The following is a 24,488-nucleotide window of genomic DNA, read 5'->3' as shown; positions in this document are numbered from 1 at the left end:
TGATCAAAGCATTTGGTTTTGTACAGACTTTTGGAGAAGCCTGTATTTACAAGAAAGTGAGTGGGAGCTCTGTAGCATTTCTGATATTATATGTGGATGACATATTATTGATTGGAAATGATATAGAATTTCTGGATAGCATAAAGGGATACTTGAATAAGAGTTTTTCAATGAAAGACCTCGGTGAAGCTGCTTACATATTGAGCATTAAGATCTATAGAGATAGATCAAGACGCTTAATTGGACTTTCACAAAGCACATACCTTGACAAGGTTTTGAAGAAGTTCAAAATGGATCAAGCAAAGAAAGGGTTCTTGCCTGTGTTACAAGGTGTGAAGTTGAGTAAGACTCAATGTCCGACCACCGCAGAAGATAGAGAGAAAATGAAAGATGTTCCCTATGCTTCAGCCATAGGCTCTATCATGTATGCAATGTTGTGTACCAGACCTGATGTGTGCCTTGCTATAAGTCTAGCAGGGAGGTACCAAAGTAATCCAGGAGTGGATCACTGGACAACGGTCAAGAACATCCTGAAATACCTGAAAAGGACTAAGGATATGTTTCTCGTATATGGAGGTGACAAAGAGCTCATCGTAAATGGTTACGTTGATGCAAGCTTTGACACTGATCCGGATGATTCTAAATCGCAAACCGGATACGTGTTTTTACTGAATGGTGGAGCTGTCAGTTGGTGCAGTTCTAAACAAAGTGTCGTGGTGGGATCTACATGTGAAGCAGAGTACATAGCTGCTTCGGAAGCAGCAAATGAATGATTCTGGATGAAGGAGTTCATATCCGATCTAGGTGTCATACCTAGTGCATCGGATCCAATGAAAATCTTTTGTGACAATACTGGTGCAATTGCCTTGGCAAAGGAATCCAGATTTCACAGGAGAACCAAGCACATCAAGAGACGCTTCAATTCCATTCGGGATTTAGTCCAAGTGGGAGACATAGAAATTTGCAAGATACATACGGATCTAAATGTTGCAGACCCGCTGACTAAGCCTCTTCCACGAGCAAAACATGATCAGCACCAAAGCTCCATGGGTGTTAGAATCATTACTATGTAATCTAGATTATTGACTCTAGTGCAAGTGGGAGACTGAAGGAAATATGCCCTAGAGGCAATAATAAAGTTATTATTTATTTCCTTATATCATGATAAATGTTTATTATTCATGCTAGAATTGTATTAACCGGAAACATAATACATGTGTGAATACATAGACAAACATAGTGTCACTAGTATGCCTCTACTTGACTAGCTCGTTGATCAAAGATGGTTATGTTTCCTAACCATAGACATGAGTTGTCATTTGATTAACGGGATCACATCATTAGGAGAATGATGTGATTGACTTGACCCATTTCGTTAGCTTAGCACTTGATCGTTTAGTTTGTTGCCATTGCTTTCTACATGACTTATACATGTTCCTATGACTATGAGATTATGCAACTCCCATTTACCGGAGGAACACTTTGTGTGCTACCAAACGTCACAACGTAACTGGGTGATTATAAAGGTGCTCTACAGGTGTCTCTGAAGGTACTTGTTGGGTTGGCGTATTTCGAGATTAGAATTTGTCAATCCGATTGTCGGAGAGGTATCTCTGGGCCCTCTCGGTAATGCACATCACATAAGCCTTGCAAGCATTGCAACTAATAAGTTAGTTGCGGGATGATGTATTACGGAACGAGTAAAGAGACTTGCCGGTAACGAGATTGAACTAGGTATTGAGATACCGACGATCAAATCTCGGGCAAGTAACATACCGATGACAAAGGGAACAACGTATGTTGTTATGCGGTCTGACCGATAAAAGATCTTCGTAGAATATGTAGGAGCCAATATGAGCATCCAGGTTCCGCTATTGGTTATTGACCGGAGACGTGTCTCGGTCATGTCTACATTGTTCTCGAACCCGTAGGGTCCGCATGCTTAATGTTAAGATGACAGTTTCATTATGAGTTTATATATTTTGATGTACCGAAGGTTGTTCGGAGTCCCGGATGTAATCACGGACATAACGAGGAGTCTCGAAATAGTCGAGACATAAAGATTGATATATTGGACGAGTATATTCGGACACAGGAATGGTTTCGGGAGTTATCGGATATAAAACGGAGTACAGGAACCCCCCCCTCCGGGGGGGGGGGGGGGGGGTTAATGGGCCTCATGGGCCCAAAGTGGAGCAGAGGAGGGGCGGCCAGGGCAGGCTGCACGCCCCTCCCTCTCTAGTCCGAATTGGACAAGGAGGGAGGGGCGGCGCCCCCCTTTCCTTTTTCTCCTCTCTCCCTTCCTTCCCCCTCTCCTAGTTGGATAAGGAAAGGAGGGAGTCCTACTCCCGGTAAGAGTAGGACTCCTCCCTGGCGCGCCTCCTCCTGGCCGGCCGCCCTTCCCCCTTGCTCCTTTATATACGGGGGCAGGGGGAACCTCTAGACACAACAATTGATCCTTGAGATCTATTAGCCGTGTGCGGTGCCCTCCTCCACCATAATCCTTGATAATATTGTAGCGGTGCTTAGGCGAAGCCCTGCGACGGTAGAACATCAAGATCTTCACCACGCCGTTGTGCTGACGGGACTCTTCCCCGACATTCTGCTGGATCGGAATCCGGGGATCGTCATCGAGCTGAACGTGTGCTAGAACTCGGAGGTGCCGTAGTTTCGGTGCTTGATCGGTCGGGCCGTGAAGACGTACGACTACATCAACCGCGTTGTGCTAACGCTTCCGCTTCCGGTCTACGAGGGTACGTAGACAACACTCTCCCCTCTTGTTGCTATGCATCACCATGATCTTGCATGTGCGTAGGAATCTTTTTGAAATACTACGTTCCCCAACACTACTTGTGCTTCCAAATATCTCTAAACCCAGTTCTGCCATGAGAGTCCACCATATCTACCTATGGATTGAGTAAGATCCTTCAAGTAAGTTGTCATCGGTGCAAGCAATAAAAATTGCTCTCTAAATATGTATGACTTATTAATGTGGAGAAAATAAGCTTTATACGATCTTGTGATGTGGAAGAAATAAAAGCGACGGACTGCATAATAAAGGTCCATATCACAAGTGGCAATATAAAGTGACGTTCTTTTGCATTAAGATTTTGTGCATCCAACCAAAAAAGTGCATGACACCCTCTGCTTCCCTCTACGAAGGCCTATCTTTTACTTTTATCTTCTACCTTATATAAGAGTCATGGTGATCTTGACCTTTCCTTTTACATTTTATCCTTTGGCAAGCACAATGTGTTGGAAATATCCAGATATATATAGCTAATTGGATGTGAGTTTTCATGAACTATTATGGTTGACATTACCCTTGAGGTAAAACGTTGGGAGGCAAAACTATAAGCCCCTATCTTTCTCTGTGTCCGATTAAAACTCCATACCCATAAATATTGTATGAGTGTTAGCAATTGTGCAAGACTAATGATGGTTGAGTATGTGGACTTGTTGAAAAGCTCTTATATTGACTCTTTCCTATGTTATGATAAATTGCAATTGCCTCAATGACTGAGATTGGAGTTTGTTGATTCTCAATGAAGTTTATGATTCATACTTGAAATTGTGATTGAATTGTTACTTTAGCATAAGAGATCATATGACAATATATATATATATTGTTGTTTTAAGAATGATCATGATGCCCTCATGTCTGTATTTTATTTTTATCGACACCTCTATCTCTAAACATGTGGACATATTTTTCGATTTCAGCTTTTGCTTGAGGACAAGTGAGGTGTAAGCTTGGGGGAGTTGATGCGTCCATTTTGCATCATGCTTTTATATTGATATTTATTGCATTATGGGTTGTTATTACACATTATGTCACAATACTTATGCCTATTCTCTCTTATTTTACAAGGTTTACATGAAGAGGGAGAATGCCGACAGCTGGGATTCTGGGCTGGAAAAGGAGCAAATATTAGAGACCTATTCTGCACAGCTCCAAAAGTCCTAAAACTGCACGGAAGTTATTTCCAGAATATATAAAAAATACTGAGCGCAAGAAGTACCAGAGGGGGGCCACCCACCAGCCACGAGGGTGGGGGCGCGCCCTACCCCCCTGGGCGCGCCCCCTGCCTCGTGGGCCCCCTGGTGGCCCTCCGATGCCCATCTTCTGCTATATGAGGTCTTTTGTCCGAGAAAAAATTATAAGCAAGCTTTCGGGACGAGACTCCGCTGCCACGAGGCGGAACCTTGGCGGAACCAATCTAGGGCTCCGACGGAGCTGTTCTGCCGGGGAAACTTCCCTTCAGGAGGGGGAAATCATCACCATCGTCATCACCAACGATCCTCTCATCGGGAGGGGGTCAATCTCCATCAACATCTTCACCAACACCATCTCATCTCAAACCCTAGTTCATCTCTTGTATCCAATCTTTGTATCCAAACCTCAGATTGGTACCTGTGGGTTGCTAGTAGTGTTGATTACTCCTTGTAGTTGATGCTAGTTGGTTTACTTGGTGAAAGATCATATGTTCAGATCCATTATGCATATTAATACCCCTCTGATTATGAACATGAATATGCTTTGTGAGTAGTTATGTTTGTTCCCGAGGACATGGGAGAAGTCTTGCTATTAGTAGTCATGTGAATTTGGTATTCGTTCGATATTTTGATGAGATGTATGTTGCCATCCCTCTAGTGATGTCATGTGAACATCGACTACATGACACTTCACCATTGTTTGGGCCGAGAGGGAGGCATTGGGAAGTAATAAGTAGATGATGGGTCGCTAGAGTGACAGAAGGTTAAACCCTAGTTTATGCGTTGCTTCGTAAGGGGCTGATTTGGATCCATATGTTTCATGCTATGGTTAGGTTTACCTTAATACTTCTGTTGTAGTTGTGGATGCTTGCAATGGGGGTTAATCATAAGTGGGATGCTTGTCCAAGTAAGGACAGCACCAAGCACCGGTCCACCCACATATCAAATTATCAAAGTACCAAACGCGAATCATATGAACGTGATGAAAACTAGCTTGATGATAATTCCCATTTGTCCTCGGGAGCGCTTTTCTCTATATAAGAAATTGTCCAGGCTTGTCCTTTGCTACAAAAAGGATTGGGCCATCTTGCTGCACTTTATTTACACTTGTTACTTGTTACTCGTTACCAATTACCTTATCACAAAACTATCTGTTACCGATAGTTTCAGTGCTTGCAGAGGATACCCTGCTGAAAACCGCTTATCATTTCCTTCTGCTCCTCGTTGGGTTCGACACTCTTACTTATCGAAAGGACTACGATAGATCCCCTATACTTGTGGGTCATCACTTGATATCATGCACACATGCACACACTTAGCATAATATCGGGACGGGAGGCACATAGATATAACAATGAACCAATCATAGAGCGATAAACCTTTTGGTCAACCGGTTTGCCATCCTTGGTCAAGTCAAGATGTCCACTAGTAGGCATGGGTGTATTCATACCTTTGCATTCTTGCATATTGAACTTCTTGAATAAGTCCTTGGTACACTTTGTTTGAGAAACAAAGGTACCCTCCTTAGTTTGCTTGATTTGCAACCCAAGACAGAACTTGAGTTCACTCATCATAGACATCTCAAACTTCTCCGACATTAGCTTTCCAAATTTTTCACTAAAATGAGGGTTAGTTGAACAAAATATGATATCATCAACATAAATTTGGCACACAAATAATTCACCATTAACCCTTTTAGTAAAAAGAGTAGAATCTATCTTTCCGATCTCAAAGCCTTTTTCAATAAGGAACTTGGTCGAGCATTTATACCACGCTCTAGGAGCTTGTTTAAGACCATAAAGAGCTTTGTGAAGTTTATAAACATGATCAGGTTTCTTAGGATTAACAAAGCCGGGAGGTTGTTTAACATAAACTTCCTCCTCAATTTCACCATTTAGAAAAGCACTTTTAATGTTCATTTGGTACAAGGTAATATCATGGTGATTAGCATAGGCAAGTAAGATGCGGATGGACTCAAGTCTAGTAACGGGGGCATATGTCTCACCATAGTCCATACCTTCGGCTTGAGTGTAGCCTTGGGCGACAAGATGTGCTTTGTTGTGAATGACTTGTCCATCTTCGTCTTGCTTGTTGCGAAACACCCACCAATGATGTTGTGGTTGTTGTCGAGCTTCTCGACCAATGTCCACACTTGGTTCCGCTCAAAGTTGTGTAGCTCTTCATGCATGGCATTTATCCAATCCTGATCTTCCAATGCTTCTTCAACCTTCATAGGTTCAATGCTAGAGATGAATGAATAATGTTCACAAAAATTTGCCAAACGAGTTTTAGAGCGAGTGATTCTCCTGTTTTGGATATCATTGAAGATTTGCTCGACGGGATGGTCTCTTGTCACTCTTGCTCTAACTCGTGAGAGCTTTTGTTTGGGTCGGGGTGGAACATCTTCTTCATCATCTTGTTCTTCCTCTTGGCCTTCTTCATTGTTGACAATGTCATTCTCTTGTCAAGGTGGAGAAGGAGGTTGATGAGGTTCATATTGTTGTACTTCCTCGTTTTCTTCATCTTGGCGTGTCCCACTCGTGGATGCCTCCGTGTCCACTCTTGGTTCACCTTGTCGTGAGGTAGAAGCTTCCACTTGGACGGACGAGGTACTCTCCTTCACCTCTGTTGGACGAATCTTATCAATAGACAAGTCTTGGATTGCTTCGAAGGATCTTTGTCTCCTACATCAATTGGCAATTGCTCTACTTGCGAGCCGTTAGATTCATCAAACTTCGCATCTACCGTCTCTTCAACCTTTTGGGTGAAATTGTTGTTGACACGGTAAGTGTGAGAGTTTGAGCCATAACCAAGTAGGAAACCTTCATGAGATTTAGGAGCAAATTTAGAACGACGATGCTTATCAAGAATGTAACACTTTGAGATGAATACTCAAAAGTATCCAACTTGGGGTTTATTACCGGTGAGAAGCTCGTATATCGTCTTGCCGAGTAGCTTGTGAAGATATAAGCGATTTGTTGCATGACAAGCTGTCTCAACCGCTTCCGCCCAAAAGTATTTTGGCGTCTTGTACTCATCAAGCATCGTTCTTGCCATCTCGATAAGAGTCCAGTTCTTCCTCTCAACAACTCCGTTTTGTTGAGGCGTGTACGTAGCCGATAACCCGTGTGAAATCCCTTCTTCGTCAAGAAAGGTATCCACATTTGCGTTCTTGAACTCCATTCCGTTGTCGCTGCGAACCTTCTTAATCTTCACTTAAAATTGATTTTGGGCCTTCCTAGTGAAGTTCTTGAAGATCTTTTGGACCTGCAATTTATCATCAAGAAAGAACACCCCACGTAAATCTTGAAAAATCATCGACTATGACTAGACCAAATGAGTTTCTGATATGTCTCCAATGTATCTATAATTTTTTATTGTTCCATGCTATTATATTATCAACCTTGGATGTTTTATATGCATTTATATGCTATTTTATATGATTTTTGGGACTAACCTATTAACCCAGAGCCCAGTGCCAGTTTCTGTTTTTTTGCCTATTTTAGGGTTTCGAAGAAAAGGAAAATCAAACGGAGTCCAATTGACCTGAAACTTCGTGGAACTTATTTTTGGAAGGAAAGCAACCCGGGAGACTTGGAGTCCACGTCAAGAAAGCTTCGAGGAAGCCATGAGGTAGGGGGGCACGCCCTCCACCCTCGTGGGCCCCTCGTGGGCCCCCTGACGTACTTCTTCCGCCTATATATCTCCATATACCCTAAAACTATCGGGGAGCACAATACATTAGGAGTCCCGCCGCCAGAAGCCTCCGTAGCCACCGAAAGCCAATCTAGACCAGTTCCAGCACCCTGCCGGAGGGGGCAATCCCTCTCCGGTGGACATCTTCATCATCCCGGTGCTCTCCATGACAAGGAGGGAGTAGTTCTCCCTCGGGGCTGAGGGTATGTACCAGTAGCTATGTGTTTGATCTTTCTCTCTCTCTCTCTCCCGTGTTCTTGAGGTGATACGATCTTGATGTATCGCGAGCTTTGCTATTATATTTGGATCCTATGATGTTTCTCCTCCCCCTCTACTCTCTTGTAATGGATTGAGTTTTCCCTTTGAAGTTATCTTATCGGATCGAGTCTTTAAAGATTTGAGAACACTTGATGTATGTCTTGCCGTGCGTATCTGTGGTGACAATGGGATACCACGTGATTCACTTGATGTATGTTTTGGTGATCAACTTGCGGGTTCCGCCCATGGACCTATGCATAGGGGTTGGCACACGTTTTCGTCGTGATTCTCCGGTAGAAACTTTGGGGCACTCTTTGAGGTTCTATGTGTTGGTTGAATAGATAAATCTGAGATTGTGTGATGCATATCGTATAATCATGCCCACGGATACTTGAGGTGACATTGGAGTATCTAGGTGACATTAGGGTTTTGATTGATTTGTGTCTTAAGGTGTTATTCTCGTACGAACTCTAGGGTTGTTTGTGACACTTATAGGAATAGCCCAACGAATTGATTGGAAAGAATAACTTTGAGGTGGTTTCGTACCCTACCATAATCTCTTCATTCGTTCTCCGCTATTAGTGACTTTGGAGTGACTCTTTGTTGCATGTTGAGAGATAGTTATGTGATCCAATTATGTTATTATTGTTGAGAGGACTTGCACTAGTGAAAGTATGAACCCTAGGCCTTGTTTCAACACATTGCAATACCGTTTACGCTCACTTTTATCATTAGTTACCTTGCTGTTTTTATATTTTCAGATTACAAAAACTATTATCTACCATCCATATACCACTTGTATCACCATCTCTTCCCCGAACTAGTGCACCTATACAATTTACCATTGTATTGGGTGTGTTGGGGACACAAGAGACTCTTTGTTATTTGGTTGCAGGGTTGCTTGAAAGAGACCATCTTCATCCTACGCTTCCTATGGATTGATAAACCTTAGGTCATCCACTTGAGGGAAATTTGCTACTGTCCTACAAAACTCTGCACTTGGAGGCCCAGCAACGTCTACAAGAAGAAGGTTGTGTAGTAGACATCAGTTTCCACCAAGACTTTTGTAGGCATTGGGACCAAAGAGATCCATATGAAGTAGCTCGAGCGGTCTTCTCGTGGTCATGATGTTCTTCACGGGGTGACTTCCTCCAACTTGTTTTCCCGCTTGACAAGCACTGCACAATCTATCCTTGTCAAATATAACATCTTTCACTCCAAGGATATGATCACCTTTGTTTAGATTATCAAGATTCTGCATGCCCACATGACCTAACCTTCTATGCCACAACCAACCTTTAGAGGATTTAGCAATTAAGCAAGTTCTAGGTTGAGCCTTTTTAGTGAAATCAACAATGTATAGATCACCTCTACGTATACCGATAAAGGCCATTTTATGATTATCTCTATGAAACACTTGGCAATCTACTTCAGTAAATAGGACATTGAAACCAAAGCCAGCAAGTCTAGATACGGAAAGTAGATTATAGTCAAGGGATTCAACGAGTATAACATTTTGTATGGAGCTATCATGTGAGATGGCCACCTTACCAAGGCCAACCACCTTACCCTTTGAGTTGTCACCAAAAGTAACATACTTTCGAGGGTCGTTGTTTTCAGCAAGCTCATGAAACATGTCCTTGTCTCCGGTCATGCGACCGGTACATCCACTATCAAGAACCCATTCCTTTCCTCCAGCCATGTAGCTGCGAAGATTTTCCATAAGACAAAAATGTCTTATAGACTCATCGAGATCAAAGTCACTATCATCATCCTCATCATAGTATCCATGTTCAACATCGTCTTGTGATTGATCAATTCCTAGAGAGAGTGATTCATTAGATAGGTGATCATCACAATGTTCATCTTCATGAATTCTATTGGCTTCGGAGATGATGTTGCTAATGATTCCGACATTGTCTCGCTTTGATTCCGCTTCCTAAAAATTACATATATTAAAAAAATATCCGTAAAATTTTATCGTGTTTGGACTTTGTTTAATATGGATTTTTTGCGAAACAAAAAACATGCAACAAACAGGAATTCGCACTGGGCACTGGATCAATATGTTAGTCCCAAAAATGATATAAAATATTGCCAAAAGTATATGAAAGTTGTAAAACATTGGCATGAAACAATCAAAAATTATAGATACGACGAAGACGTATCACCTAGCCACATTCGAGCGTAAAGCCCCGTCCTCATCCGAGGCCAGAGAAAGGGCGTCCGCTATGTGGGCTACATGCCTGGCCAACGCGGACAAACCACTGCCACGATCTGAGCGCGACGATCTGACGTCAAAAGCTTGTAGTATGTGATCTTTGTGCGCACCCTTTCACATGACGAGCTCGTGCGCGGACTGGACGTGGCCGTGCACACGGTGTGAAGACCCAGACCGAGGGAGGTGATGTGAGGGTTCCTAGGGTTTGTTTCACTTAATAGACATGGCTTGACCTCTCACACGGCACGCCGAAGTGACGCCATTAATGTGAACAACAAACTATTAAGCCTCGGGGCAGACCAATGCATTTCTGCACGGGTCCTGCATGTTGGTCCGACATGGCAAGTGCGTCTAGGCGGGCTCAAATCTGCCACACATAGGTTGGATATGAGGGATGCCAGACAGCCCGAACGTATAAGTCAGCTTTGGAGGGTCCGGTCGGGTAGCATTTTTGGATCCGGGCAATGTCCAAGTTGTTCGTCCGGACATCTGGGGGAAGTGGCGTTATGGTTGTAGGTGCTCTAATATGTCCACCCGTAGTTGCATGATCACTAATATCTTGAGAAAAACTCAAAAAAAAGTTATCTTAAAAACAATTTCTATGATAAGCCAAAATACGACTTACAAAATGAACATGGACCAAATGCGGGGTAAACAAATCGAAGGTATGAACAATAGGATACAAAATTCTCAAAATCGCTAATTAAGAGGTACCCATTTCAAAGGTCATTTTCTACCTTCTATGGTGCTAACTAGTGCCGCAGTCCATGCACGTCACTTCTCACAATCTAGGAGTTTTTTTTTATAGATTTGTTTTTTCAAAATAGTTCATCTTTTGAACCATGCATCCAAATCCCGAACCGTTTTCACCGTTGAATTTCTCGCCTCGAGATTCAAAACTAGATTCCATGTCAATGTTTCAACAAACTTTTTTTACGAATAAAGGAAAACCAAGAAAAGGTAGGAAACTGAAAGAAAAACGGTAACAAAACCCAAAAAGGAATAAAAACCGAAGCCGAGAAGCATAGTTTCATTTTTAGCCTTTTTTCGGAGAAGCGCAATGTGTGTTTCTCACACAAAAGGACAAGATGTGCTTTTCCCTTTTTTCGGGGAAGCATAATGTGTGGTTCTCACACAGAAGCACAAACTGTGCCTTTTCCTTTTTCAAGGAAGCATTGCTATATTTTTTTTCTTTTTTGGGAAGCACAAATATTCTTCTCGTGGAAGCAAGGTTATATTTCTCATGAAAGCAAGGATGTACTTTTCATGACCGTGTTTATTTTCTAGGAAGCACAACTGCGCTTCTCGGAGAAGCACATTCTGCGCTCCTCGCCCAAATGCGTTGCTTTCTGAATTTTTTTTTGCCAAAACAAAGAGAAAGCCGAGCAAAAGCCCAAAAAACCATATAAAATCCAAAAACATGTACAAAAATAAAAAATAAAATCCCAAAGATGCGCAGAACACACGGGACATGGCGGCTGCTGGACGCACGACACACTCTTAGATTCTAGTTTTAGGGTATATCGTGAAGCTACCCCATATGACTTGCGTTTTCTACAGCGGAGCTAAATTTTAAGGAGCGAAGTAGTCCCATACAGGCCCTTGTGGCCCAAAGTTGCTCCCGAAAATTCTTATCATCATCTCTCACAAATACATATGGGCCAAAGAGTTAAGGCCCAACTCAGCGCGTCCCGATCTGAGCCGTCCATTCATCATCCTGGTTAGGGTTCCTTTCCGACCTCTATAAGTACCACGCGGGAGCCATCCTCGTACACCTCCGCCGCCGCAGCAAGCAGACACCGAGAGTTCGATACCCAGTCCGCCTGCTGCGCCGCCACCTCCGCGATGAGGGCCAAGGTTCGTTCCCGATTCACCTCTACCTTACCTTTTGATCCGACTGCTCGATGCGGTCTAGTGATTCCCTGCTGTTGCCTCACCATGTAGCTCGCGCGCTCGGTAGTTGTAGTTGCTTGTTTGCGCGGTTCTCTGTGATGATGAAAACAGATGACGAGTCCGATGCAATCCATTCTATAAACCATGTGGACAATCGAGGCATTTGTCTGAGAGAACATTGGATTTTGTAGATGTAGCGTGTTCGTTTGAGTTTAAACTAGATGTGCTTTGTATCGATCGGATTCTTTTTGTTTGTGGTTCTCTGTGATGATCAACACTGATTAGATGTCCGATACAATCCATTCCATTCAACCGTGGGGACAACATGAGGCATTTGTCTGAGAGAACTCTGTTTTTTTCCAAGCTTTTAATTTATGATTGCTGCTGTGTAGATGAGGGATAATATTAGATTTGCTTGGCCGCCTGTGTCACTCTAAGTCAAGTCGTTGATATTTCTGGGGTTATTATTCTCTATGATGATGAAAACAGATGACGAGTCTGATGTAATCCATTCTATTGAACCGTGTGGACAATCGAGGCATTTGTCTGAGAGAATACTTGTCAATGGCCCCCCTGCCTTCTTCTTCTTTCTGCTGCAATTTGTGCAGGTGTCTTCATTAGATTTGTTTGACTGCTGGTGTTAGGTACAAAGTTGTTAGTGTTGTGTTTGTTCTCTGTGATGATTAAAACAGATGACGAGTCTGATGTAATCCATTCTATTACACCATGTGGACAATCGAGGCATTTGTCTGAGAGAACGTTGATTGCTTAGCCATTTGCTTAGCACGGTTTTCCCACTGTTTTTTTGTGTGTGTAAAATTGCGTGGTTGGCATGATGAGGAAGACAATAGTTGTCCGATCTATTTGATGATAAAATCCTCCTACTCATTCTGAATGTCAAACTGACTGCAGATCTACTTTGCTTAACTAGTTCTTTAGATATCTTAGCATAATTGTTTCCTATTTGCCTTAGAAATCGACTTTGGTTTGGGAAATGATGAAGAACAATTGGTCCGTGTTTCTGAAAATCATGTGATGATATCCAATGAAACACTCAATCTTCTGATTCTGAATCACATACTAGTCTCTCTTTTCATGTGGAATTATCTCATGTTCCTGCACATCTAGCACTATGCAATTTGTACTGATGATCTGCATTTTGTGTTAATGTGCAGTGGAAGAAGAAGAGGATGAGGAGGCTCAAGAGGAAGCGCCGAAAGATGAGGCAGCGATCCAAGTAGGTGAACAACGAGGAGAAAGCTGAACCTTGTATCATTGCACCAGTATGTTGGGATGATAGGGTGTTCTGGTTCCTGATATGTCTGGGTTGTTGTGATATTTGGGTGATGCCAACCCTTGTAACATGAGGATAATTATATGCTTTCCATCGAGGCTGGATATTCAGCTTAAGAAATATTATCATCTATTTTTGATTTGCTGCCCTGCCTGTTCCTTCTTTTCTGGCATGCATCTGATGTTTTGGTCTAAGTTGAGTGTTATTTCAGTTCGTTCTCTTTCCATTTGCTTCTCGAAAGCATATTTACAACTGGAATTGCTATGAGTGCTCAACCCGTCCCTACAACAAACAGACCATTACGGAGCTCTTCCTCTGCAGCTCGGGTCTAGTTTATTTAAGGAGTCGTGGATTGACTTGGAAAGAGAAACAATTTAATATCTTGTCTTATCTTTCAGATGATATCTTGGCTTGGTGTTGAGAATCTTTTTTCTCCATTCTAGGGGTGCTATGCACTTGTGATAGATCTTTAGAAAAACAGAGATATATGTCCAATCTTTCTCCACTTCTTTACAAATGCGGCCGGTGCTCCCCATGCACTGTTTGAGTGAGGATGCATACCAAACACGTCTCTGAGCGTCCTGCCACAATACTTTCAGGCACATCGAAATCCACCTTGTTGGCGAGTCCACCTTCAGACGAGATCCACCGGGTCAGGAGTTGGCGAGTCCGAAATCCACCTTGTTGCCGGTATCCTCCAGCCCGACCGTCACGATCGCCGGTGCCCTGCTTTGTTTTAGGGAAGGATTCGGCCGGAAGACGAAGTTCCAACCGAGCGCTTAGGGCATCTCCACTAGGGCCCCAGGACGTCCCTCAAGCATCTTTTTTTAGCACCGGCGGGTAAAAAACGTCCCAGCCAGGCCCCCAGGACATCGTTTTTCGTCGGATTTTATGAAAATTAGCGCCGGCACGCGCACCCCGCACCTAGCCCGCCGGGAGGCAGCTGGGGACGCCGGCATTGCTTTTTCCTCTCCGCTGCCCCACTTGCCAGCCCCTCTCTCTCCCCTCTCCTCTCCTTTCTCTTCATTTCTCTATTCTTTCTCCTCTCTCCTCTCCTTTTTCCTTCCGCCACCTACCACCCACCATCACGGCCTCCTCCTCGCCGCCGCACGCCAGGGGGCGCGCCTCCGCAGCCTCCCCTCGCCCTCCCCTCGCCGGCCACCGCGGCCCCGCTCCCACCAGTGGCCGCCTTCCCTGCTGCGGCCTCCTCTCGCCCTCCCCTCGCCGATCGACTCGCCGCCCCCACCGCCCACTCCTCATCCGCGGCGCAGCACCAGGGGCCGGTGCTCTCGCTGGCGTTCCTCTCCAAGCTGCTCGACGCCGTGGACGCCCTCGCCAGGCCCCCCGCCGATCGCCTCGCCGCCGACCTACTCGACCGCTCCGTCAAGGCACTCGACGTGCTCAACGCGGTCTTCCTCGTATCGCCTCACTCCAGAGCTCCCACCGCGCCGCGCTCACCGCCGCGTCCTGCTTCCTCGCCGCCGACGCGCCGCTGCTGCACCGCCGAGGAGGCATGGGACGCGCCGGGGAGGAAGCGGAAGGGCCCGGAGCTGGATGTCGCGAGGAGCATCGAGCTGCTGGCGAGCTCGTTCCTGAAGATCGAGCGGAGACCATGGCCAAGACGCAGCTGCAGATCGCCAGGCTCTTCACCAAGCGGCTCAAGGAGTGCGTCGGCGGTAATGGTGGCAGCCCGTGGAGCTGCCCTCCTCCCTCGACGTGTTGCAGGAGCTCGGGGCGAGGCCGGGGCCAGACGTGGCCTAGGGCGGGCGCGAACGGGGCAGTGGGACGGAGCCGCGCTCGGTGCGGCATCGGCGCGGCAGAGCGGGACGGAGCCGCGCTCGATGGCGGACGCGCGGAGCAGAGCAGACGCGGAGCTCGCCGCGCCCGTGCCCGTGGCCGGGGCGGAGCTCGCGCCCGCCTCTGCGTGGCCGGGGCGGCGTCGAACGCGACGGCGGGGCAGCGGACTTGGGCACGCCATGCCGCCTCCACCTCCATGGCCGAGCAGAGGAGAGACAGATGAGGGGGTGGGGGAGACAACGAGTGGAACCTTTTTGACACCCAGGCAAAAATTCTCGCCGGCAGCCCCCCCAGGAGGCGAAAAAAATGCCTCCTGGGGGGGCAAACGGCTGGAGATGCCCTTAGCATCCAGGTTGCAGCCGACGCTCGCACCTGCACCAGACTTTGAGCGCTTGAGCCAGGATAATCTGGTGCATGACTGGAATCAAGCCGGGCAAGCCGTCCACTCTTGAGGACGCATACCAAACGTCCTCCGGACAACGGGTCAGTTTAGTTGCCTTCTTGGCGATTTCGTGCCTGGCCACAAGTGTGCCTGAGACATGTTTGGATAGTGTCCTGAGTGTTTGATACAATGCCTGGCCTGAAAAAACTGTCATGATCATTAGATGATCATTAGCCTGGGCAAACACAGGCACCACCATTAGCTTGAGGCCAGGCGAACGATTCCAAACGCCTGGTGCGTGCCTGGTTACATATTAGTGTTAAAATATTCTGCGGGTATAATGGGCTCCACAACTGTACATACTTTTGACACTATAAAATATTCGCTAATGCTTTTTCAAGCCAGGGCACCATCCAAACGTCCTCTTCTCAGGCCAACTTGCCCAGGCATAGAACACGTATGCTCTCAGGCTGTTCCAGGCACTGACTTTTTTCAGGCATGGTGGCCAGGACACAAACCAAACAAGCCCAACATCCACACCTTGTGACCAGGAACCAAACCAAATAGCCTCAAGAATCATCATTGTTTGACATGTTTTCACGATGCCACTCATTCCCAAGCCGTGGTGCTTCGCTGCACCACATTCGCATCAAACAAGTGATTTTTCCCTCACACGCTTATAGCAAACAGAAGAGGCTAAAATGTGTTGAACATGTGTTTGGTTAGCATCACAAACATTGTTAATCACCGGTCACAAGACTGCGCGTGCGCTTGTGGGAACTGACTTCTAGAAAGGAAATAGCAAAGATGATACTATATACTACTTGTGGTCAGGTACTTGAGGTAATAAGCTTGCACATGACAAAGTTATTTTCAAGTCCCTCCCTGCAACTTTGATGGCTCAAGTACTATCGCAATTATGAATGGTGGTAGGCGACTAATAGTAGAACATATCAATCTATTACTATTTCACTAATTTTCTTCGGTGGAATCTATCATCTTGCTAGAGCTGGCAAAGAGGTCATGCTCAAGGTCGGGGCCTGAGATATTTTACACTTGAGTGAAAGTATGCTTCTGCGTCACGGGCTAGCTTAAAGCCGATGTGACCAAATATCAATACTAACTCATGGACACTTTTTAGATAATGGAAGGATCACTAGGATCAAACATTCAATAGCAACCATGCTACAAGATGATACGCTAATCTTTTTTTTTTTGAAACGCGGTCCCTTAGGACCCGATTCATTAAATAAGCTCGAAGAGAATTGCCCGGTTAATAAACGGAAAACCGGGCGAAAACCGTCACAACTGGCCCACAGAAACAAGGCACACGGGGCGACCTGACAACCCACACAAGAACGCACATACGCCACCGAGGGGAAGCGTCGAGGCTTGCGCCGGCCGATGCCAAACAGTCAACCACACGCGCCGGCGACCAGGCAGCTCCGACTCTGTCGACGAGCATTGCAGGAGAAGAGCGTTGGGCTTGCACCGAGCCAACGCCAGAGCGGCGACTCCTCGAACACGCCGGAAGAGACCGACTACCAAGAACCATCAGCAAACCTGTCTCCGCCCGAAGCCGCCATCGTTGCCACAAACAAGAAGCCGCGCAACATCCGCATTGCCAGACGGGCACCTGTCGACCACAATGCCGCGAGCGTCCAGCCCATGAAGCATGCAACCGGGATCCAAAGCTCTTCAAGGCGACGCCCCAAAGAGGGAAGCGACGATGTCGACGCCGTCACCCGACCCAACCGGGCCTTAGGCTTTTACCCGAAGAGCAAGATCCGAGGGCGTAAGGGGATGCTGGACTCCACAACGACGCCTCCAAGGAGGTTAAACGACGTCCACAGACGCCGACGCCGCCGGCCGGCAAGACCAGCCAAGCTTTCGCCCGGAGTACCCCAACACCACCAGCACCTTCACGCACTGCACCTTCGCTGACCCGCCCACCTCTCGCGAAGCCATCGCGCCAGCAGCACCGGAGAGCCACCACACCTCACCTCCCCGCCGGACGAGAAGACGCCGACGAGCCAGATCCGGCCGATCTGGCATCCCACCACCGCTGCGCAACAGGAGCCACCAGAGGCCAGTCCACCACCGGCCCGACCAGGGACCGCGCCCGCCCCGACGCGTCGGAGAGGAGCAGCCGGGCCGGAGGCCAGGCGCCCGCCGACGGGGCTATCGCGGGTGCCACCCGGGAAGGCCGCTGCCAGGAGGCACAGGGGCCCGCCGGAGCCGCAGCAGAAGCCCCGGACGGATCCATCGCGCGACGCGGAAAAAGGGGATCGAGCCTTCCCATCCCGAGATCTCGCGGCCTGGCGAGAGGAAAACGCCCCCGCCGCCGCCGTCCGCCGCCAGGGCTTATCCCGGCGGCCTCCTCCGGCGACGGCGAGGGGAAGAAGGAGGGGGGCGGGAGGGCGGCCCGGCGGCGCGACCGAGTCTCCGCCCGTGCCGCCTCAGCCAAGACGACGCGGGGGCGAGCTGCTCGCTTGGAAATGATCAACCTGCGATTTTCTGATACGCTAATCTTGAACATTTACTTAATTTAAACCACCGACAGGAAGCAACACATATTTTGCTCTGTGGTTGCTACTACGTATTAGATGTAGTGTGTCTGCAAGTGTTGATAAGAGAAGATTTGCTAGGCCACCCATGAGCCATGACATTCAAGTCAAATCGTCGGTATTTCTAGGGTTATTAACTCTATGATGATGAACAAAGGTTAAGAGTCTGATGTAATCTATTATACCAAACCGTGTGGAATAATGAGGTGTTTGTTTGGGAGAATACTTATTAAACTTGCCCCAACCTTTGTCTGTTTTTTTAGTCATTATGTGTGCGTATGTGTTTTGCTTGACTACTCCCTCTGTTTCTAAATATAAGTCTTTTTTAGAGATTTCAATATGGATTATATACGGAGCAAAATGAGTGAATCTACACTCTAAAATATGTCTATATACATCCGTATGTAGTTCGTATTGGAATTTCTAAACAAAATTATACTTAAGAACGGGGTGGGAGTACTGGTGTTAGGTATAAATAGTTGATATTGTTGTGTTAGTTCTCTGTAGCGATTAAAACATATGACGAGTGTGATGTAATCCATTCTGTTAAACTATGTGGATAATCAAGGCATTTGTCTGAGAGAACATGCTTAGTCTTTAACTTTGTGACCCCATTTTAGGATTAGCTGTGTTGTTGGCACAACGAGGAAGACAATTGTTGTATAATTTACCTAATGACAAAATCCTCCTACTCATTGTGAAGTTCAAAAGTCAAAACGACAACATATATGTTTTTTTTCGGAGAAAGATTCATCTCACTCTTTCATTCTTATCACTTTTTGCCAAATACCGTGTTGTAAGATCTGCCCTTGTTTCGTTTACCCTTGCTTTCTGTTTGTTCATTTAACCAACTGATCATCACACAATGAGGCCGATCAAATCCTAACACTCAATACTCATGTTCCCAACAATTATATGTTACTTGTCCTACTTTGTACTCTTCACATTTAAAATTATATTGTACATTGTGTACTGATTTGTACGTCCTTTTGCAATTATTGAACAAAGGGATTACTAATTATTTGCCTCACTCTTAGGTGGTTGTTTTCTTTCTTCCATGCATTTGTGAAAAGTTGTATGCTCGTTACCATAAAAAGGGTAAAATTAGTATGTAATTGGCGCCTAAAGTTCGCCCTTGCATGCTGTCTAATCAAGGCTTCTTCCCATCTTCATATGTACACTAGAACAATGCCCATGCGTTGCAATGGGATATAAATATTCTAGTACATTAGTTTATGATTTTACCTGTCGATAATAATGCGACCGTGAATTACCTTACATTTTGATTAGAAGTTTGATAAGTAAATGAAAGTGAAATTGATTCAGAAGATAAGTAAATTAAGATAATTGATTATCATATACATGGAAGGTTGGACGAATGGGTGATGGAAAGAAAGGTGAAATAAAAATTTTACATTCTTTTTAAGTAGTATAGATATAGAGAATAGAGATATAGAGATAATTTGGAGTAGTTAACTATGCTGGTGACCATAAGTAAATAGGAGTACTGCCTTTCTAATGTGGATTAGAATTTCCTTATATGGATTAGTGTATTTCCATATATAAATTAGGGGACCAAATATTTTTGGAACCTGATAAGTGCCGCACGTATGGCACGAACACATGACAACTCCGAACCTTTTTATGGTAAGTTTAATGATGCGAGAATGACAACTCAATTGTGAAGCATGTCAACTTTCTTTTTGGATGACAAGTTTTAGTTCTTTTTTAGGTTTGTTTTTTCTTTTCGGATGACAACTTTAGTTGTAAAAAAACATTAGGGCATGATAGCTTCATGCCACATGTGTGACACTTATTATTTGGAATATTTTCTTTTGTCGGCCGCTCCAAAGCGCTAGGGAGCAGCCACCGCTTCTTGAACGGGCCCTTATATTATATTATATACACATAGTTCTGTTTTGCTTTTTTTTTCTGAATACGCAGAGTGCTTATCATTCCATTGATAAGATTTCTTTTTTGCTTTTGCTTCATGATTAATCCAAGGAAAATGTCCTATTTCATCCAGTTGATTTCTCCGCCCCACAAACCGCCTCCTCTTCAAGCCATGTGTCCCTAGTGAGGCCCACGGACCGCTGTCTCCCTAATCTTATCTCCTATGCAATCTTCCTTCTCCACCCGTTTCTCTCTTTTCCCCTTCCTCCTAGTTCTTCATGACTAGAGGGAGAGAGCCGGTGCTCCCATGGTGAGCGCCCCACCATGATAGCTAGGAGTCGGGAGGGTCTGCCGCCACTAGCCGCATGATGCCCACTCTGCCCAACGGCCACAGCAGTCGCGGTTCGCTGCCTCCTTATGCTGCAATGAAGCATCACCGGCTTTTGTTGGTGGACCTGCGATGGGTCACCGACGCTACGGTGGAGTGCCGGTGTCGCGGCTGCAATGAAGCATGGCTGGAGCTGAGATGGGCCGCCGACACTGCGTCGGAGCACCGCGTGCCGGTGTCGCGGCTACAATGAAGCATGGCCAGAGCCGAGATGGGCCGCCAGCGCTGCCTCAAAGCACCGCGTGCTGGTGTCGCGGCTGCAATGAAGCATGGCCGGAGCTACGACGGGCCGCTGGCGTTGTGTTGGAGCACCGCGTGCCGGTGTCACGGCTGCAATGAAAGCATGGCCGAAGTTGTGACGGGCAGCCGACGTTATGTTGGAATACCGCGTGCCGGTGTCGCGGCTACAATGAAGCATGGACGGAGCTACGACGGGCCGCTGACGCTGTGTTGGAGCACCGTGTGCCGGGGGCGCGGCTGCAATGAAGCATGGCCGAAGCTGCGACGGGCAACTGACGTTGTGTTGGAGCATCGCGTGCCGGTGTCGCGGCTGCAATGAAGCATGGCCGGAGGTGCGAGGGACCACCTGCGATGCGTTGGAGCACCGCCGCGCCGGTGTCGAGGCTGCAATGAAGCATGGCCGGAGCTGCGACGGGCCGCCGGCGATGCGTTGGAGCACCGCCGCGCTGGTGTTGGCGCAGTAATGAAGCATGGCCGATGCTGCGTTGGAGCACCACTGTGCCGGTGTTGGCGCAGTAATGAAGCATGGCCGAAGCTGCGTTGGAGGACCACCGTGCCAGTGTTGGTGCAGTAATGAAGCATGGCCGGAGCTCCGTTGGAGCACTGCAGCGCCGGTGTCGAGGCTGCAATGAAGCATGGTCGGAGTTGCGTTGGAGCACCACTGCGCCGATGTTGGCGTAGTAATGAAGCATGAATGGAGCTGCCTTGGAGCACCACCGCGTTAGTGTTGGCGCAGCAATGAATCATGGCCAGAGTTTCTTTGGAGCACCACCGCGCCGATGTTGGCGTAGTAATGAAGCATGCCTGGAGCTGTGTTGGAGCACCACCGCGTAAGTTTTGGCGCTGCAATGGCGGATCACCACGCTGCCGTGTTTGCTGCCGAACGCCCAACTCCACTGACGAGGGAGGGTGCGGCTTCTGCTTGCGAATTCGGGCGGCGCTGCTTTCAAGGCAACTCATGTTGTTACTTCACTGTCAATCAAACAGCTGCGCGATGAAGGATCGGACGGTTCTTCAGGCGGAGAAATCATCCGGCTAATCCGTAGCAGCGCCCTCTTAACAGGCCCGGCCCATAGGCCGGGCAAACGGGGCGCCCGCCCTGGGCCCCCAGAAGGCAGGGGCCCCAGCCCAGCTAGTATTTCATCTGTAGTGCGTACGAAGTGTTGGAAATATGCCCTAGAGGCAATAATAAATTGGTTATTATTATATTTCCTTGTTCATGATAATCGTTTATTATCCATGCTAGAATTGTATTGATAGGAAACTCAGATACTTGTGTGGACACATAGACAACACCATGTCCCTAGTAAGCCTCTAGTTGACTAGCTCGTTGATCAATAGATGGTTACGGTTTCCTGACCATGGACATTGGATGTCGTTGATAACGGGATCACATCATTAGGAGAATGATGTGATGGACAAGACCCAATCCTAAGCCTAGCACAAGATCATGTAGTTCGTATGCTAAAGCTTTTCTAATGTCAAGTATCATTTCCTTAGACCATGAGATTGTGCAACTCCCGGATACCGTAGGAGTGCTTTGGGTGTGCCAAACGTCACAATGTAACTGGGTGGCTATAAAGGTACACTACAGGTATCTCCGAAAGTGTCTGTTGGGTTGGCACGAATCGAGACTGGGATTTGTCACTCCGTGTAAACGGAGAGGTATCTCTGGGCCCACTCGGTAGGACATCATCATAATGTGCACAATGTGATCAAGGAGTTGATCACGTGATGATGTGTTACGGAACGAGTAAAGAGACTTGCCGGTAACGAGATTGAACAAGGTATCGGGATACCGACGATCGAATCTCGGGCAAGTATCGTACCGATGGACAAAGGGAATTACATACGGGATTGATTAAGTCCTTGACATCGTGGTTCATCCGATGAGATCATCGTGGAACATGTGGGAGCCAACATGGGTATCCAGATCCCGCTGTTGGTTATTGACCGGGGAGTCATCTCGGTCATGTCTGCATGTCTCCCGAACCCGTAGGGTCTACACACTTAAGGTTCGATGACGCTAGGGTTATAAAGGAAGTTTGTATGTGGTTACCGAATGTTGTTCGGAGTCCCGGATGAGATCCCGGACGTCACGAGGAGTTCCGTAATGGTCCGGAGGTAAAGATTTATATATATGGGAAGTCCTGGTTTGGTCACCGGAAAAGTTTCGGGGTTTATCGGTAACGTACCGGGATCACCGGGAGGGTCCCGGGGGTCCACCAAGTGGGGCCACCAGCCCCGGAGGGCTGCATGGGCCAAGTGTGGGAGGGGACCAGCCCCAGGTGGGCCGGTGCGCCCCCCCACCAAGGCCCAAGGCGCAAGGAAGAGGGGAAGGGGGCAAACCCTAGGGAAGATGGGCCCTAAGGCCCACCTTGGTGCGCCTCCCCCTCTCCCCTCCCCTTGGCCGCCCCTAGATGGGATCTAGGGGGCTGCCGCCACCCCTAGGGAGGGAACCCTAGGTGGGGGGCGCAGCCCCTCCCCTCCCCCTATATATAGTTGAGGTTTGGGCTGCCCAATACACACGAGTTCCTTTCCTCTTGCTGGCGCAGCCCTACCTCTCTCCCTCCTCATATCTCGCGGTGCTTGGCGAAGCTCTGCTGGATCACCACGCTCCTCCACCACCACCACGCCATTGTGCTACTGCTGGATGGAGTCTTCCTCAACCTCTCCCTCTCTCCTTGCTGGATCAAGGCATGGGAGACGTCACCGGGCTGTATGTGTGTTGAACACGGAGGTACCGTCCGTTCGGCACTAGGATCATCGGTGATTTGGATCACGACGAGTACGACTCCATCAACCCCGTTCTCTTGAACGCTTCCGCTTAGCGATCTACAAGGGTATGTAGATGCACTCTCCTTCCCCTCGTTGCTGGTCTCTCCATGGATAGATCTTGGTGACACGTAGGAAAATTTTGAATTTCTGCTACGTTCCCCAACAGTGGCATCATGAGCTAGGTCTATGCGTAGTTACTATGCACGAGTAGAACACAAAGTAGTTGTGGGCGTTGATATTGTCAATTATCTTGCCGTTACTAGTCTTATCTTGATTCGGCGACATCGTGGGATGAAGCGGCCCGGACCAACCTTACACGTACGCTTACGTGAGACCGGTTCCACCGACTGACATGCACTAGTTGCATAAGGTGGCTGGCGGGTGTCTGTCTCTCCCACTTTAGTCGGATCGGATTCGATGAACAGGGTCCTTATGAAGGGTAAATAGAAATTGGCAATTCACGTTGTGGTTTTTGCGTAGGTAAGAAACGTTCTTGCTAGAAACCCATAACAGCCACGTAAAACATGCAAACAACAATTAGAGGACGTCTAACTTGTTTTTGCAGGGTATGCTATGTGATGTGATATGGCCAAAGGATGTGATGAATGATATATGTGATGTATGAGATGATCATGTTCTTGTAATAGGAATCACGACTTGCATGTCGATGAGTATGACAACCGGCAGGAGCCATAGGAGTTGTCTTAATTTATTTATGACCTGCGTGTCAACATAAACGTCATGTAATTACTTTACTTTATTGCTAACCGTTAGCTGTAGTAGTAGAAGTAATAGTTAGCGAGACAACTTCATGAAGACACGATGATGGAGATCATGGTGTCATGCCGGTGACGATGATGATCATGGAGCCCCGAAGATGGAGATCAAAAGGAGCAATTGATATTGGCCATATCATGTCACTATTTGATTCCATGTGATGTTTATCATGTTTATACATCTTATTTGCTTAGAACGACGGTAGTAAATAAGATGACCCCTCATTAAAATTTCAAGAAAGTGTTCCCCCTAACTGTGCACCGTTGCGAAAGTTCGTCGTTTCGAAGCACCACGTGATGATCGGGTGT

At 46.9% G+C, this 24,488-nt stretch overlaps 1 long non-coding RNA gene and 8 other non-coding genes across 9 annotated transcripts; all 9 read left to right on the top strand.

Annotated features, from left to right (window-relative positions):
- Positions 1 to 11,879: 11,879 nt before the first annotated feature.
- LOC125510803 lies at positions 11,880 to 13,490 on the top strand. The gene is made up of 2 exons (XR_007284749.1): positions 11,880 to 12,028; positions 13,240 to 13,490. It is a non-coding gene; the product is annotated as an uncharacterized LOC125510803 (long non-coding RNA).
- On the top strand, positions 12,155 to 12,240 carry LOC125511911. Its single transcript, XR_007285181.1, has one exon. It is a non-coding gene; the product is annotated as a small nucleolar RNA SNOR75 (small nucleolar RNA).
- On the top strand, positions 12,324 to 12,411 carry LOC125511920. The gene has a single exon (XR_007285189.1). It is a non-coding gene; the product is annotated as a small nucleolar RNA SNOR75 (small nucleolar RNA).
- Positions 12,533 to 12,619, top strand: LOC125511914. Its single transcript, XR_007285184.1, has one exon. It is a non-coding gene; the product is annotated as a small nucleolar RNA SNOR75 (small nucleolar RNA).
- Positions 12,736 to 12,822, top strand: LOC125511912. Its single transcript, XR_007285182.1, has one exon. It is a non-coding gene; the product is annotated as a small nucleolar RNA SNOR75 (small nucleolar RNA).
- LOC125511750 lies at positions 12,892 to 12,958 on the top strand. The gene has a single exon (XR_007285102.1). It is a non-coding gene; the product is annotated as a small nucleolar RNA Z105 (small nucleolar RNA).
- Positions 13,054 to 13,134, top strand: LOC125511730. The gene has a single exon (XR_007285085.1). It is a non-coding gene; the product is annotated as a small nucleolar RNA SNORD18 (small nucleolar RNA).
- A 4,750-nt stretch (positions 13,491 to 18,240) lies between the features above and the next one.
- On the top strand, positions 18,241 to 18,327 carry LOC125511925. The gene has a single exon (XR_007285194.1). It is a non-coding gene; the product is annotated as a small nucleolar RNA SNOR75 (small nucleolar RNA).
- A 275-nt stretch (positions 18,328 to 18,602) lies between these two features.
- Positions 18,603 to 18,689, top strand: LOC125511919. Its single transcript, XR_007285188.1, has one exon. It is a non-coding gene; the product is annotated as a small nucleolar RNA SNOR75 (small nucleolar RNA).
- Positions 18,690 to 24,488: the final 5,799 nt, after the last annotated feature.

This window comes from Triticum urartu, chromosome 5 (assembly GCF_003073215.2).
Source record: "Triticum urartu cultivar G1812 chromosome 5, Tu2.1, whole genome shotgun sequence".
Taxonomy (NCBI): domain Eukaryota; kingdom Viridiplantae; phylum Streptophyta; class Magnoliopsida; order Poales; family Poaceae; genus Triticum; species Triticum urartu.
This window is presented reverse-complemented; position numbering and strand designations above follow the sequence as displayed.